Consider the following 14,980-nt stretch of genomic DNA (forward strand, 5'->3'; position numbering starts at 1 on the left):
CAACCCAATATTTACCCCTACTATTTTTGTGTGTTCACATGACTAAGTTACTGTATTAATCATGCTTTATAGCTTTTGTTTGAATAAAGTGCCAATTAAAGCCTTTGGGATAGTGTGGTTGGTAGTTGATTTGATTATATGCAAAAATAGAAACTTTTGCGTCCAGTAACAGAATTGTTAAACTTCACTGGAATGTGGAAAAACTCTGAATTTTTTTACAGAGCATTTATATACAAATTTTCTATGTTGTGCTAATTTTTCAGAATTTTTGGAGTTACAGAAGTATGATTTCAATTCAGATCTTCATGGACTGTTCTATTTTTGACAGATTCTGTTTTCGATGCATAATTTGCCTGTTCTATAGTATCCGTGGCTTATATTGCTTAATATAAATTGTAGAAATGATAGGGTATAGTAGGCATCATGTGAGAAAAATTATGAATCTTGTCTTGACAGTACCAAAGTAAATGATTTGTTTTATTATACTAACGGATCTTACGAGTTTTCTGTTGAGTTTTGTGTTGTGAAGTTTTCATGTTTTGGGTAAATATTTGATGGACTATGGAATAAGGAGTGGTAAGAGTCTAAGCTTGGGGATCACCAAGGCACCCCAAGGTAATATTCAAGGACAACCAAGCATATAATATTGGGTATGCCCCGGATGGCATCCCCTCTTTCGTCTTCAATCCATCGGTAAATTTACTTGAGGCTATATTTGTATTCACCACATGATATGTGTTTTTCTTGGAGTGTCTTGTATGATATGAGTCTTTGCTTTTTAGTTTGCCAAAATCATCCTTGCTGGACAAACCTTTCGAGAGGGACACGCATGGATCATGAATTTATTAGAATACTCTATGTGGTTCATTTATATCTTTTGAGCTAGGTAGTTGCTCTAGTGCTTCACTTATATCTTTTTAGAGTACGGCGGTGGTTTTATTTTATAGAAATTGATGAACTCTCATGCTTCACTTATATTATTTTGAGAGTCTCTAAACAACATGGTAATTTTCTTAGGTTATGAATTTAGTCCTAATATGATGGGCATCCAAGAGGGATATTATAGAACTTTCATATAAAGAGCATTGAATACTATGAGAAGTTTGATTCCTTATGATTGTTTTGAGGTATAAAGATGGTGATATTAGAGTCATACTAGAGTAATTGTGGATTGGTAGAAATAGTTTGTGATTCTCGTAGCATGCACGTATGGTGAACCGTTATGTGCTGAATTCGGAGCATTATTTATTTTTTGATTGTCTTCCTTATGAGTGGCGGTCGGGGATGAGCGATGGTATTTTCCTACCAATCTATCCCCCTAGGAGCATGTGTGTAGTACTTTGTTTCGATAGCTAGTAGACTTTTGCAATAAGTATGTGAGTTCTTTATGACTAATGTTGAGTCCATGGATTATACGCACTCTCACCCTTCCACCATTGCTAGCCTCTCTAGTACCGTGCAACTTTCGTCGGTGCATTACACCCACCATATACCTTCCTCAAAACAGCCACCATACCTACCTATTATGGCAGTTCCATAGCCATTCTGAGATATATTGCCATGCAACTTCCACCGTTCTATTTATTATGACAAGCTTCGTCATTGTCATATTGCTTTGCATGATCATGTAGATGACATCGTATTTGTGGCAAAGCCACCATTCATTTTTTTATACATGTCTCTCTTGATCATTGCACATCCCGGTACACCGCCGGAGGCATTCATATAGAGTCATATATTTGTTCTAGTATCGAGTTGTAATTCTTGAGTTGTAAGTAAATAAAAGTGTGATGATCATCATTATTAGAGCATTGTTCCATGTGAGGGAAGGATGACGGAGACTATGATTCCCCCACAAGTCGGGATGAGACTCTGGACGAAAAATTTAAAAAAGAGATAAAAGAAAAAAAAAGAAAAAAGAGGCCAAAGAGCCCAAACTAAAAAATGAGAGAAAAGAGAGAAGGGGAAATGCTACTATCCTTTTTCCACACGTGTGCTTCAAAGTAGCACCATGATCTTCATGATAGAGAGTCTCCTATTTTGTCACTTTCATATCTCGTGGGAAATTTTCATTATAGAACAAGTTTCTTTTTGAGCTAGGTCTTTGTGAGCAAGAGAGTTAGATGCACACCCGCTTAGTTTCTTTTTGAGCATTCGTAAACTTATAGCTCTAGTGCATCCGTTGCATGGCAATCCCTACTCACTCACATTGATATCTATTGACGGGCATCTCCATAGCCCGTTGATACGCCTAGTTGATGTGAGACTATCTCCTTCTTTTGTCTTCTCCACAATCTCCATAGCTCATGTATTGCATGAAAGTTGAAAAAGTTTGCGAACATCAAAAGTATGAAACAATTGCTTGGCTTGTCATCAGGGTTGTGCATGATTTAATACTTTGTGTGATGAAGATGGAGCATAGCCAGACTATATGATTTTGTAGGGATAACTTTCTTTGGCCATGTTATTTTGAGAAGACACGATTGCTTTATTAGTATGCTTGAAGTATTATTGTTTTTATGTCAATATTAAACTTTTGTTTTGAATCTTATGGATCTGAACATCATGCCACAATAAATAAAATTACATGGATAAGTATGTTAGGTAGCATTCCACATCAAAAATTCTATTTTTATCACTTACCTACTCGAGGACGAGCAGGAATTAAGCTTGGGGATACTTGATACGTCTCCAATGTATCTATAATGTTTTATTGTTCCATGCTATTGTATTATCTGCTTTGGATGTTTTATATGCATTATATGCTATTTTATATTATTTTTGGGACTAACCTATTAACCTACAGCCCAGTGCCAGTTTCTGTTTTTTCCTTGTTTTTGAGTTTTATAGAAAAGGAATATCAAACAGAGTCCAAACAAGCTGAAACTTTACGATGAATTTTTATGGACCAGAAGAGACCCACGGGGCATCAGAGATGGACCAGAGGAGTCCCGAGGCAACCACAAGGGTGGAGGGCGCGCCCCCTAGGGTGCGCCCCTGCCTTGTGGGTCCCTCGGGAATCCCCCTGATACGTCTCTAATGTATCTATAATTTATGAAGTATTCATGTTGTTATTTTATCATTCTTGGATGTTTTACAATCATTTTATAGCAACTTTATATCATTTTTTGGGACTAATCTATCGACCCAGTGCCAGTTACTGTTTTTTGCTTGTTTTTTTACATCGCAGGAAATCAATACCAAACGGAGTCCAAATGCAACGAAACTTCACGGAGATTTTTATGGACCAGAAGACCAACAGTTAACCAAAGAAGCACATGGGGGGGGGGGTGCCCGAGGGGGCACAAGCCACCAGGGCGCGCCTGGGGCCCCAGGTGGGTTGTGCCCACCTCGGTGGCCTCCCGCACCCCCTCTTTACCCTATAAATTCAAAAATATTCCAAAACCCATGGGGGTTAACTTAGATCAGAAGTTCCGCCGCTGCAAGGCTCTGTATCCACGAGAAACCAATCTAGACCCTTTCCGGCACCCTGCCGGAGGGAGGAATCATCTCCGGTGGCCATCTTCATCATCCCGACGGCTACCACGATGAGGAGGGAGTAGTCCACCCTCGGGGCTGAGGGTTTGTATGATTAGCTATGTGTTATTCTCTCTCTCTCTCGCGCGATCTATATCATGCGCTTTGTTAACATAGATGGATCATATGATGTTTCTCCCCTCTATACTCTTGTAGTGATGAATTGAGTCTTCACCCTTTGAAGTTTTGTCTTGTCGGATTGAATATTCAGATATTAGAACACATGAAGTATGTCTTGCGGTATGAATACTTGAGGTGACAATGGGGTATCATATTGATTCACTTGATGTATGTTATGACACTCAACTTGCGGATTCCCGAGGTGATATTGGGGTAATCTATGCATAGGGGTTGATGCATGTTTTTATTATCTTTTCTCCGATAGAAACTTTGGGGTCTCTTTGTAGTTCTTTGTGTGGATTGAGTATTATGAATATGAATTTGCTTTGGTGTTATTTTAGTACAAACTCTAGGATAGATCGAACGGAAACAATAGCTTTGTGTTATTTTAGTACGAACTCTTGAATAGATCGAACAGAAAGAATAGCTTTGAGGTGGTTTCGTACCCTACAAACAATTTCTATCTTTTGTTCTCCGCTAATAGGAACTTGGGAGTGATTCTTTATTGCACTTTGAGGGATAATCATATGATCCAACTATGTTAGCATTGTTGAGAGGTTGCACTAGCGAAAGTACGGACCCTAGGCCTTGCTTTTAAGCATTGCAATACCGTTTTTGTGCCCGTTTACTATTTGTTACCTTGCTGTTTTTATTTATTCAGATTATAAAAATATATTTCTGCCATCAATATTACACTTGTATCATCATCTCTTCGCCGAACCAGTGCACCTATACAATCTGCCATTGTATTGGGTGTGTTGGGGAGACAAGAGATTTCTTGTATTTGGTTGTAGGGTCGCTTGAGAGAGACCATCTTCATCCTACACCTCTCACGGATTGATAAACCTTAGGTCATCTACTTGAGGGAAAATTGCTACTGTCCTACAAAACTCTGCTCTTGGAGGCCCAACACGAGTCTACAAGAATAAAGTTGCGTAGTAGACATCACCCCCAGACGTGAGACCGACGCCAAAAAATCCTATAAATCACGAAACCCCCAGAAAGAAACCTAGATCGGGAGTTCCACCGCCGCAAGACTTTGTAGCCACGAAAGACCAATCGGGAGCCCGTTCCGGCACCCAGACGGAGGGGGAAACCATCACCGGTGACCATCTTCATCATCCCGACGGTCTCCATGACGAGGAGGGAGTAGTTCACCCTCAGGGCTGAGGGTATATACCAGTAGCTATGTGTTTGATATCTCTCTCACTCTCTCTCCCTCTCTCTCGTGTTCTTGATTTGGCACGATCTTGATGTACCACGAGCTTTGTTACTATAGTTGGATCATATGGTGTTTCTCCCACTCTACCTTCTTGCGATGAATTGAGTCTTGCTTTTGAGGTTTCATTATGTTGATTTGAGTATTGGATTTGAGAACACTTGATGTATGTCTTGTGATGGGATATCTGTGGTGACAATGGGATGTTCTATTGATTCACTTGATGTATGTTTTGGCACTCAACTCGCGGATTCCCGAGGTGACATTGGGGTAATCTATGCATAGGGGTTGATGCATGTTTTCGTCCTACGTTCTCCGATAGAAACTTTGGAGTGATTCTTTGTTGCACGTTGAGGGATTGTTATGTGATTCAATTATGTTATCATTGTTGAGAGAATTTGCACTAGTGAAAGTATGAACCCTAGGCCTTATTTTCAAGCATTGCAATACCATTTTTGCTCACTTTTTTTACTAGTTACCTTGCTATTTTAACATTTTCAGATTACAAAAACCCATATCTGCCATCCGTATTACACTTGTATCACCATCTCTTCGCCGAACTAGTGCACCTATACAATTTACCATTGTATTGGGTGTGTTGGGGACACAAGAGACTCTTTGTTATTTAGTTGCAGGGTTGTTTGAGAGAGACCATCTTCATCCTACGCCTCCCACGGATTGATAAACCTTAGGTCATCCACTTGAGGGAAAATTGCTACTGTCCTTCAAAACTCTGCGCTTGGAGGCCCAACACGAGTCAACAAGAAGAAGGTTGCGTAGTAGACATCACCTTCCAGGACCCTGATACGTCTCCAACGTATCTATAATTTATGAAGTATTCATGCTATTATATTATCATTCTTGGATGTTTTACAATCATTTTATAGCAACTTTATATCATTTTTGGGACTAACCTATTGACCCAGTGCCCAGTGCCAGTTGCTATTTTTTTGCTTGTTTTTTACATCGCAGGAAATCAATATCAAACAGAGTCCAAACACCGTGAAACTTTTTGTGGATTTTTTATGGACTAGAAGACATCCAATGGGCCAGAGCAGCACCTAGGGGGCGGGGGGTGCCCCGAGGGGGCTCAACCCACCAGGGCGCGCCTGGTGGACCAGGCGCGCCCAGGTGGGTTGTGTCCACCTCGAAGGCCTCCCGCACCACCTATTCGCCCAATAAATTCCCAATTATTCCAAAACCCCCGTATGTAACCCTAGATGAGAAGTTCCGCCGCTGCAAGCCTCTGTAGCCACCGAAAACCAATCTAGACCCCGTTCCGGCACTCCGCCGAAGGGGGAAATCATCACCGGTGGCCATCTTCATCATCCCGGCGGCCACTATGATGAAGAGGGAGTAGTCCACCCTCGGGGCTGAGGGTTTGTACCAGTAGCTATGTGTTTAATCTCTCTCTCTCTCTCGTGTTCTTGAGATGTCACGATCTTGATGTATCGCGGGCTTTGTTAATATAGTCGGATCATATGGTGTTTTCCCCTCTTTATCTTGTTGTGATGAATTGAGTTTTCCCTTTGAGATTTCGTTTTATCGGATTGAATACTTTTATGGATTTGAGAGCACTTGATATATGTCTTGCAAATGAATACTCCTGGTGACAATGGGGTATCATATTGATCCACGTGATGTATGTTTTGGCACTCAACTCGCGGATTCCCGAGGTGACATTGGGGTAATCTATGCATAGGAGTTGACGCACGTTCTTGTCTTTGTTTCTCCGGTAGAAATCTTGGGGCAGTCTTTGAGGTTTTTTTTGTGTTGGATTGAGTATTATGAATCTGAAATTATTTGGTGTTATTTTAGTATGAACTCTTGGATAGATTGATCGGAAATAATAGCTTCGAGGTGGTTTCGTACCCTACAAACAATTTCTTCTTATGTTCTCCGCTAGATAGGAACTTTGGAGTGATTCTTCATCTCACTTTGAGGGTTGGTTATATGATCCAATTATATTAGCATTGTTGAGAGATAGCACTAGCGAAAGTATGGACCCTAGGCCTCATTTTCAAGCATTGCAATACCGTTTGTGCTCCGTTTTATCAATTGCTACCTTGCTATTTTTATTGTTCTTATTACAAAAACCAATATCTACTATCCATATTACACTTGTATCACCATCTCTTCGCCGAACTAGTGCACCTATACAAATTTCCATTGTATTTGGTGTGTTGGGGACACAAGAGACTTATTATTATTTTGTTGCAGGGTTGTTTGAGAGAGACCATCTTCATCCTATGCCTCCCACAGATTGATAAACCTTAGGTCATCCACTTGAGGAAAAATTGCTACTGTCCTACAAAACTCTACACTTGGAGGCCCAACACGTGTCTAAAAGAATAAAGTTTTGTAGTAGACATCCGACCCCGCGACTCCATCCTCCCCATTTTCTCTCCTTCCTTCTTTCTCTTTTGCCGTCGTCGCCGCTCAACCACCCCGGCCACCACGCCACACCCCTGCCGGAAGTCTGCGTCTTCGTCACCTCTGGCGATCCACCAGGGCTCCCCCCGCTTCTCCTCCATCTCCGTTCAACCCCCTGTCCTCTGACCGCCCCGCCAGGTACCATCCTCTACCATGCCTGACAACTGTTCGATGAATCACCGGAGCTGAAAACAGTTGTCCCTTCTTGTTTGTAGCAATGGATTTTGATTTGGAGTACATATACGAGTAGTATGTTGAGTCCTCCGACGGCTCGTCGGACGAGGAGGAGTACTCCGATGAGACGATAATGATGCAGGTGATCCTTGAAGACGCGGAGCGTGCGGAGGAGCATGTTCTCTATTTCAAGGGCTCGATCAAGGGTCATCGAGTGCTCAACCACAACATGGTGCGCGGGCATTTGACACTGATGGTTCACTACTTTGGCCCCGATGAACTCTTCACTGACCATTTTAGCCGGTGTTTTCAAATGCGCAAGACTGTCTTTGATCGTTTGTACCATGACGTCCGGTCCATGATGACTACTTCATCTCGAAGAAGGACGTCGTGGGAACGATTGGCTTCTCTGGTAACCAGAAGTGCACGACCGCACTCTGGGTGCTTACATATGGCACGACCGCTGATTTGTGGGACCAGTACCTACGGATGTCTGAGAGCACATGTGGAGATGCCATGGTCAGGTTTGCAACTGCCGTGGTCGAGGTGTTCAGACCTCAGTACCTGAGAGAACCAACTGTGGCAGACACCAAGAGCCTACTTGCAATCTCAGAAGCAAGAGGATGGCCAGGTTTGCTTGGATCTCTTGACTGTGTGCATTGGAAATGAAAGAACTGCCCGAAGACTTTAAAAGGGAAATATCAGGGTCATGTTAAGAAGCCCACCATCATTCTTGAAGCAGTTTCATCACATGATCTTTGGATTTGGCACGCTTTCTTTGGCATGCCCGGGTCTCACAATGACAACAATGTGTTGCAATGATCGTTGTTGTTTGCGAGGCTGACTGAAGGAAAAGCTCCTCCTTGCTACTATACTATCAATGTACATGAGTACAACATGGGCTACTATCTCATTGATGATATCTATCCTCCATGGGCTACCTTTGTCAGCACCATCTCAAACCCAGTTGGCCAGAAAAAGGCTCACTTTGCCCGAAGACAAGAAGCAGCTGGAAAGGATGTCGAGAGGGCATTTGGAGTTCTTCAGGCCCGTTTGCAGTTGTTCGTGGACCTGCGAAACAATGGGATCCAGAGACCTTGTGGGAGGTGATGACATGTTGTGTGAGCATGCACAACATGATCGTAGAGTATGAGGGTGACGATGCTGCCACAACTTCAGAAATTGAGAACATGGGTGATCCTATCAAACGGGTGCTTGTTCCTGTTTTTTGTATCGCGGAATATCCATATCAAACGAACTCCAAATGCAATAAAACTTTACGGAGAATTATTTTGGAATATATGTGATTTTGGGAGTTGGAATCACCGCAAACGGAGGCCCACACAGCCCACAAGACACCAGGGCACGCCAGAGGAGCCAGGCGCGTGGTGGTGGGTTGTGCTCACCTCGTACGTCGGTTGGAGCTCTACTTCGGGCACAAGGAAGCTTATATCCAGAAAAAATCGTGTTAAAATCTCAGCGCAATCGGAGTTACGGATCTGCCGGAATATAAGAAATGGTTTTCGGCCAGATCTGGGGAACGCGAAGCAGAAGAGAACAGAGAGGGAGATCCAATCTCGGAGGGGCTCCCGCCCCTCCCCCGCCATGGAGGCCATGGACCAGAGGGGGGAACTCTCCTCCCATCTAGGGGGGATTCCAAGGAAGAAGAAGAAGGAGGGGGGCTCTCTCCCCCTCTCTCCCGGTGGCGCCGAGTGCCGCCGGGGCAAGGATCGTGACGGCGATCTACATAAAAAATATTGCTACCATCAACACCAACTCTCTCCCCCTCTATGCAGCAGTGTAACACCTGTAGGATCGAAAGTATGTCTAGAAGGGGGTGATTAGACCACTTGACCAAATAAAAATCTAGCCTTTTCCCAATTTTAAGTCTTGGCAGATTTTAGCAACTTAGCACAAGTCAAGCAATCAACCTACACATGCAATTCTAAGAGTATAGCAGCGGAATGTAAATCATTGCATATGAAGGTAAAGGGGAGGAGTTTGAAGGGAGCAAACACAATGTAGACACGGAGATTTTTGGCGTGGTTCCGATAGGTGGTGCTATCGTACATCCACGTTGATGGAGACTTCAAACCACGAAGGGTAATAGCTGCGCGAGGTCACGGAGGGCTCCACCCACGAAGGGTCCACGAAGAAGCAACCTTGTCTATCCCACCATGGCCATCGCCCACGAAGGACTTGCCTCACTAGGGTAGATCTTCACGAAGTAGGCGATCTCATTGCCCGTACAAACTCCTTGGTTCAACTCCACAATCTTGACGGAGGCTCCCGAGTGACACCTAACCAATCTAGGAAACACCACTCTCCAAAAGGTAATAGATGGTGTGTTGATGATGAACTCCTTGCTCTTGTGCTTCAAATGATAGTCTCCCCAACACTCAACTCTCTCTCACAGATTTGGATATGGTGGAAAGATGATTTGAGTGGAAATCAACTTGGGGAAGGCTAGAGATCAAGATTCTTGTGGTTGGATTGGAAAGTCTTGGTCTCAACACATGAGTAGGTGGTTCTCTCTCAGAAAATGAGTAGTGGAAGTGTAGGCACGTTCTGATGGCTCTCTCCATGAATGGAGGAAGGGCGGAGGGGGTATATATAGCCTTCACACAAAATCTAACCGTTACACACACTTTACCAAACTCGGTGGGACCGAATAGTGAAACTCGGTCAGACCGATTCAGTTCAAAATGTGAACGTTAGGCTTTTCGGTGGGACCGACATGATCAACTCGGTGAGACCGATGTGCTAGGGTTAGGGCATAACTTGATCTCGGTGAGACCGATCACATGAACTCAGTGAGACCGATTTCAGTAATAGCCAAACACAGAGTTGGTCAGGCAAACTCGGTGGGACCGATCGCTCATTTCGGTGAGACCGAAACGTTACAAAAAGGAAACAGAGAGTTTGCAATCCCATCTCGGTGAGATCGAGATCCCTATCAGTGAGACCGAACTGATTAGGGTTTGTGGCTATGGCTATGTCAAATGAACTCGGTGGCGCCGGATAGATCAAATCGGTGGGGCCGAGTTTGACTTTAGGTTTAGGACATATGTGGATTTGAGAAAGTGGTTGAGGGCTTTTGGAGCATATCACTAAGCATTTTGAGCAAGCAAGCCATTAAGCAACACCTCATCCCCTTTTAATAGTATTGGCATTTCCTATGGACTCAATGTGATCTTGGATCACTAAAATGAAAATGTAGAGTCTTGAGCTTTTGCTTATATGTGTCCTTAGCATTTTGAGGGGTCCACATCTCTAGTCCATGCCATGCCAATCATTGAACTTTCTGAAATGATCATCTTGAAAGAGTGTTAGTTCAATGAGCTATATGTCATTAAGAATTACCAAAACCACCCAGGGATTAGTTCACTTTCAATCTCCCCCTTTTTGGTAATTGATGACAACATATAGATCAAAGCTCTAGCAAATGATAATAAGAATGAAATACATCGTCGCTTTGAGAAGTATGTGATAAGCAAGAGCTCCCCCCTAAATTTGTGCATTATTTAAAATTTGCTTTTGAATGCAAATGCACAATCGATTAGGAACATGGGTTACTCTTCCATGTCACATACATCTTGGTGGAGCGCTCAAAATTATAGCATATGAAATATACACTCGTCACCAAGACAAAGTGAATGATCATACATGAGAGGTAGAAAATATTATCATCCAAGCACACACATTAAAGGATGATATGATCAACCACATGATCATACAAGTATCTCACACTCACAACCATAGTGTATCATCCAAGGAAGCAAACAAACAAGTAGCAAATAAGTAGCAAAAGAGGAAAAAAGAAGCAAAGCTCTCTCTCTCTCTCGAAGCCTATGATCTATACACTTTCTCTCCCTTTGGCAACAAGTTACCAAAAAGCTTGAAAGTGCATAGTGCTATGTGCCTCTCTAAGCTTGATCTTCGGGAGGTGGCATGGAGAGGAGTCCTGCAACAAATGCATCTGAAGAGGTTGTAGGAGCTAGTGGAGTTACAACTGGAGGGGCAACTGAAGCTATGGCTGCAGGAGCTGAAGTTGTAGCTCTAGCGTCTGTCACTGGCACTGCTGCCGAACTCTGTCTTCTGGGCACCCTTTCATAAGCATCAGTGGTGGTGTTGTCACTCCTATCCTCAAGCTCTTCTTGGATCTTCTCCGCAGAAGTCTGAATCTCTGTCACCTTGACATCCATGTCATGAAGTTTTGTCTCAAAAATTCTCTCAAGACTCTCTTGATTCTGAGTCAGGGTGGCCAATCCTTTCTTAATCCTCAAAGTAGCCTGAATAAGATAGCCAAGTTGGTCTTGTTTTGAATTGAGAAAAACTTGAGATGCCTCTTCAACACTTGGCATCTTGGCTACCTTCTCTGCTTTTGCTTTTGATCTCTTCTCCCGAGCCTCTACTGAAGTAGGATCTGTAGCATCCATTATCGTGGTACTAAGACTGACAGTAGAATAGGGGGGGGGGGGGTAGTATGGAGAGGAAGATCCTAGCTATGGCGAAGTTGTACACATGAGTTTTACGAGTTCGGGCCCTTCTCAGAAGAAGTAACAACCCTACGTCTCGGAGCCCGGAGGCGGTCGACTGAATTATGCGTATGTGTGTTTACAGGGGTGCGAACTCTTGTGCATGTGGAGGGGGGTGGCTTATATAGAGTGCGCCAGGACCCCAGCCAGCCCACGTTACAAAGGGTTTAAGGTACATCAAGAGGGGGGGCGATACTGGTAACGCTAGTAATAAAGAGTCATAATGATCATTAAAGCTATGGAGTAATGTCCGACCGTTGCAGTGCGGAGTGGCTTTAGATCTTCTGGCGGTCGAGTGACTGTCTCCACGGTCGAGTGACTTCGAGTCTTTCGAGTGGAATGCTTCGTGGTCGAGTGGATGGTGACTCCTCTTCGAATGCTTCTGGTCTTAGGGTGATGACCTTGGGAAGGGTATCTAGGTCAGGCCTAGGACCCTACCCTAGGTACATAGCTTCATCATTAGCCCCCGAATGGATCAGGGTTTGAGTGGAGAAGGAGTTGGAAATACTTCCGATTCGCTTTTCGTGCTTCAGATGTGTCTTGTTTGGATCGACGGACCAGCATGATGACACCAACTTCTTTTTCAGTCGCCTTGGTCCATTCCTAGTTTTGTCGAGTGAACTTTTGCCGAAAAGAGCTGAGTGTTAATATGGAGAAGATCTTCCGTCTGACAGGTTGTTCTGCTATCCGCGGATCTTGCGGGATTCAAATTTTGGGAAGCGCGTGGGGCGGAGGAGGCCGCAGTAACCGGGCTGGATAAGGCAGGGTCGCCTCGATTTTTGCGCCACCTTTTTCACCACGTATCGCACGCGCGATTGTTGCGGGATTTGATAAGATCGTCCAGGCCTACAGGTCAGTCACTCGGAAGCAACCTCATATAAGGCGCCAGACCGGGGTTTTTTGAACAGTGCGCTCCCATTCTTCTTCCTTCCTCTCAGTTTTCCCCACTGCGTCCGCTCCTGCTCCAGCACCGCCGCTCCGTTTGAGCTCTGTCCGCCGCGATGGGGAAAGAGAAGACGGAGGCCCTGGAACGCGCGAAGAAGACGACGGCGAAGGCGAAGGGGAAGAAGACCAGCCGGGGCGGATCCTCGTCAAGGTCTTGTCTGCCGCGCGGCTGGATCCAGGGCGACTGGATCCGGTCGACGATCCGCCAGGACGACATCGACGATCTGGCGGAGGAGGGACTGATTCCCCACGGATCTGCGCGGCTCCCGGGTAATGAGACCGAGCCTCGACCACAGGAGGGTGAGTGTGTCCTCCTCGCCACCGACATCGACCGCGGTTTTTCTTTGCCTCCACACCCTTTTTCCGAGCTTTTTTGAACTTCTTTGGGGCACAACTCCACCACTTTTCTCCCAACACCATCGTGTATCTTGCTGCTTTCGTGTCTCTGTGCGAAAACTTCTTGGGTTGTCGACCACACTGGGGCCTTTTCAAGCACATCCTCACGTGCCGCTCCCAGTCGGTCAAAAAGGCCAATCCGAGTGACGAGAGGATGAAAGTAATTCAGATGTGTGGAGGTCTTGGAATTCAAATGAGGGGTAAGAGCTCTTTCCCAGCCATAATCCTTCCCGAGTCGGTCCGAGGGTGGCAGTCGACCTGGTTTTACTGCAAAGACTAGCCGACTCCAGGGCAGTCGACTGGACTTCCTCCCTTTTCCATGGTTCGCGTGGAGAAGCCCTCCGCCTTGAAAGTGACCCCGGGGAGAAAGCAGCGGTGAAGGTGCTGGTTGAGCGAGTGGTCTACCTCATCCGTGAGGGCGTCACCGGTATGGGTCTGCTGGAAGTCTTCCTCAGACGACGTATTCAGCCGCTTCAGGCCCGTGACCATCCGATGTGGATGTATTCGGGCATTGAAGATTCCACTCGGGTGCATCCATAGGAAGTCGACGAGGACACGGTGGAGAAGTGGTTGAGGGGTATCACTGGCAACAAAGATAACCCCAGAGGGGCCATGAGAATTCCTCCACTCGACCAATCCTATGAACCAGACAAGGTCCATCTCTGAATTACCGAGTGTTATCTTAATTTATCATGCAATTGTTTATGAACCGCCGACTGATTTTGTCCTGCTTGTTTTCTTCTAGGCCCTTACTGAGATGTACGCGATGCCCAACGGAGAGCAGGAGCAGGACCCGGAAGGGAAGGCAAGCGGAGGCGACAGTGGCGAATGGCATTCTGACGGCGAAGGTGTAACACCCCGGATGTATCTTGCCATATTTGTAACTCCGACTCTTGCCATTTTCGGCTATGTGCTATGTTATTTCCTCCGTGGTCGGGTTTTGTCTTTCGTTTTGTATTTTGTCATGTCATGCATTTCATATCATGTCATCATGTGCATTGCATTTGCATACGTGTTCGTCTCTTGCATCCGAGCATTTTCCCCGTTGTCCGTTTTGCAATCCGGCGCTCCTATCTCCTCCGGTGCACCCCTTTCGTTTTCTTTCGTGTGCGGGTGTCAAACTTTCTCGGAATGGACCGAGGCTTGTCAAGTGGCCTTAATATACCACCCGGAGACCACCGGTCAAGTTTCGTTCCATTTGGAGGTCGATTGGTACTCCAACGGTTAACCGGGCATCCGTCATGTCCATTTGAGTGTCCAGCAAAAACCCCTCTAAAAACCAGCCCAAAACCCACCAAACTCTCTTCCATGCTCTAGGTCGTTCGATCCCGAACGTGTGGGCGAAAACCGCACCTCATTTGGAGCCTCCTAGCTCCCTCTACCTATAAATATGTGAGACTCCCGAAATACAATCGCAGTCCAAACCCTAGCCCTCGTCCCACTCCGCCGCCGGACACGTCCGGGCGGAGCCGGACGCGTCCACCGCCGCCCTCCGACGAATCCCACGCCGACACGTCATCAGCCCCGCCACCGCCGCCGCGCCGGCCCGCAGGCCCGCCGCGGGCCCGCCGACCCGAACCGCCGCCGCCCTCGCCTCCGGCCACCACCGCCGCCATCG

The sequence above is a fragment of the Aegilops tauschii genome, chromosome 2 (genome assembly GCF_002575655.3).
Source record: "Aegilops tauschii subsp. strangulata cultivar AL8/78 chromosome 2, Aet v6.0, whole genome shotgun sequence".
NCBI lineage: Eukaryota > Viridiplantae > Streptophyta > Magnoliopsida > Poales > Poaceae > Aegilops > Aegilops tauschii.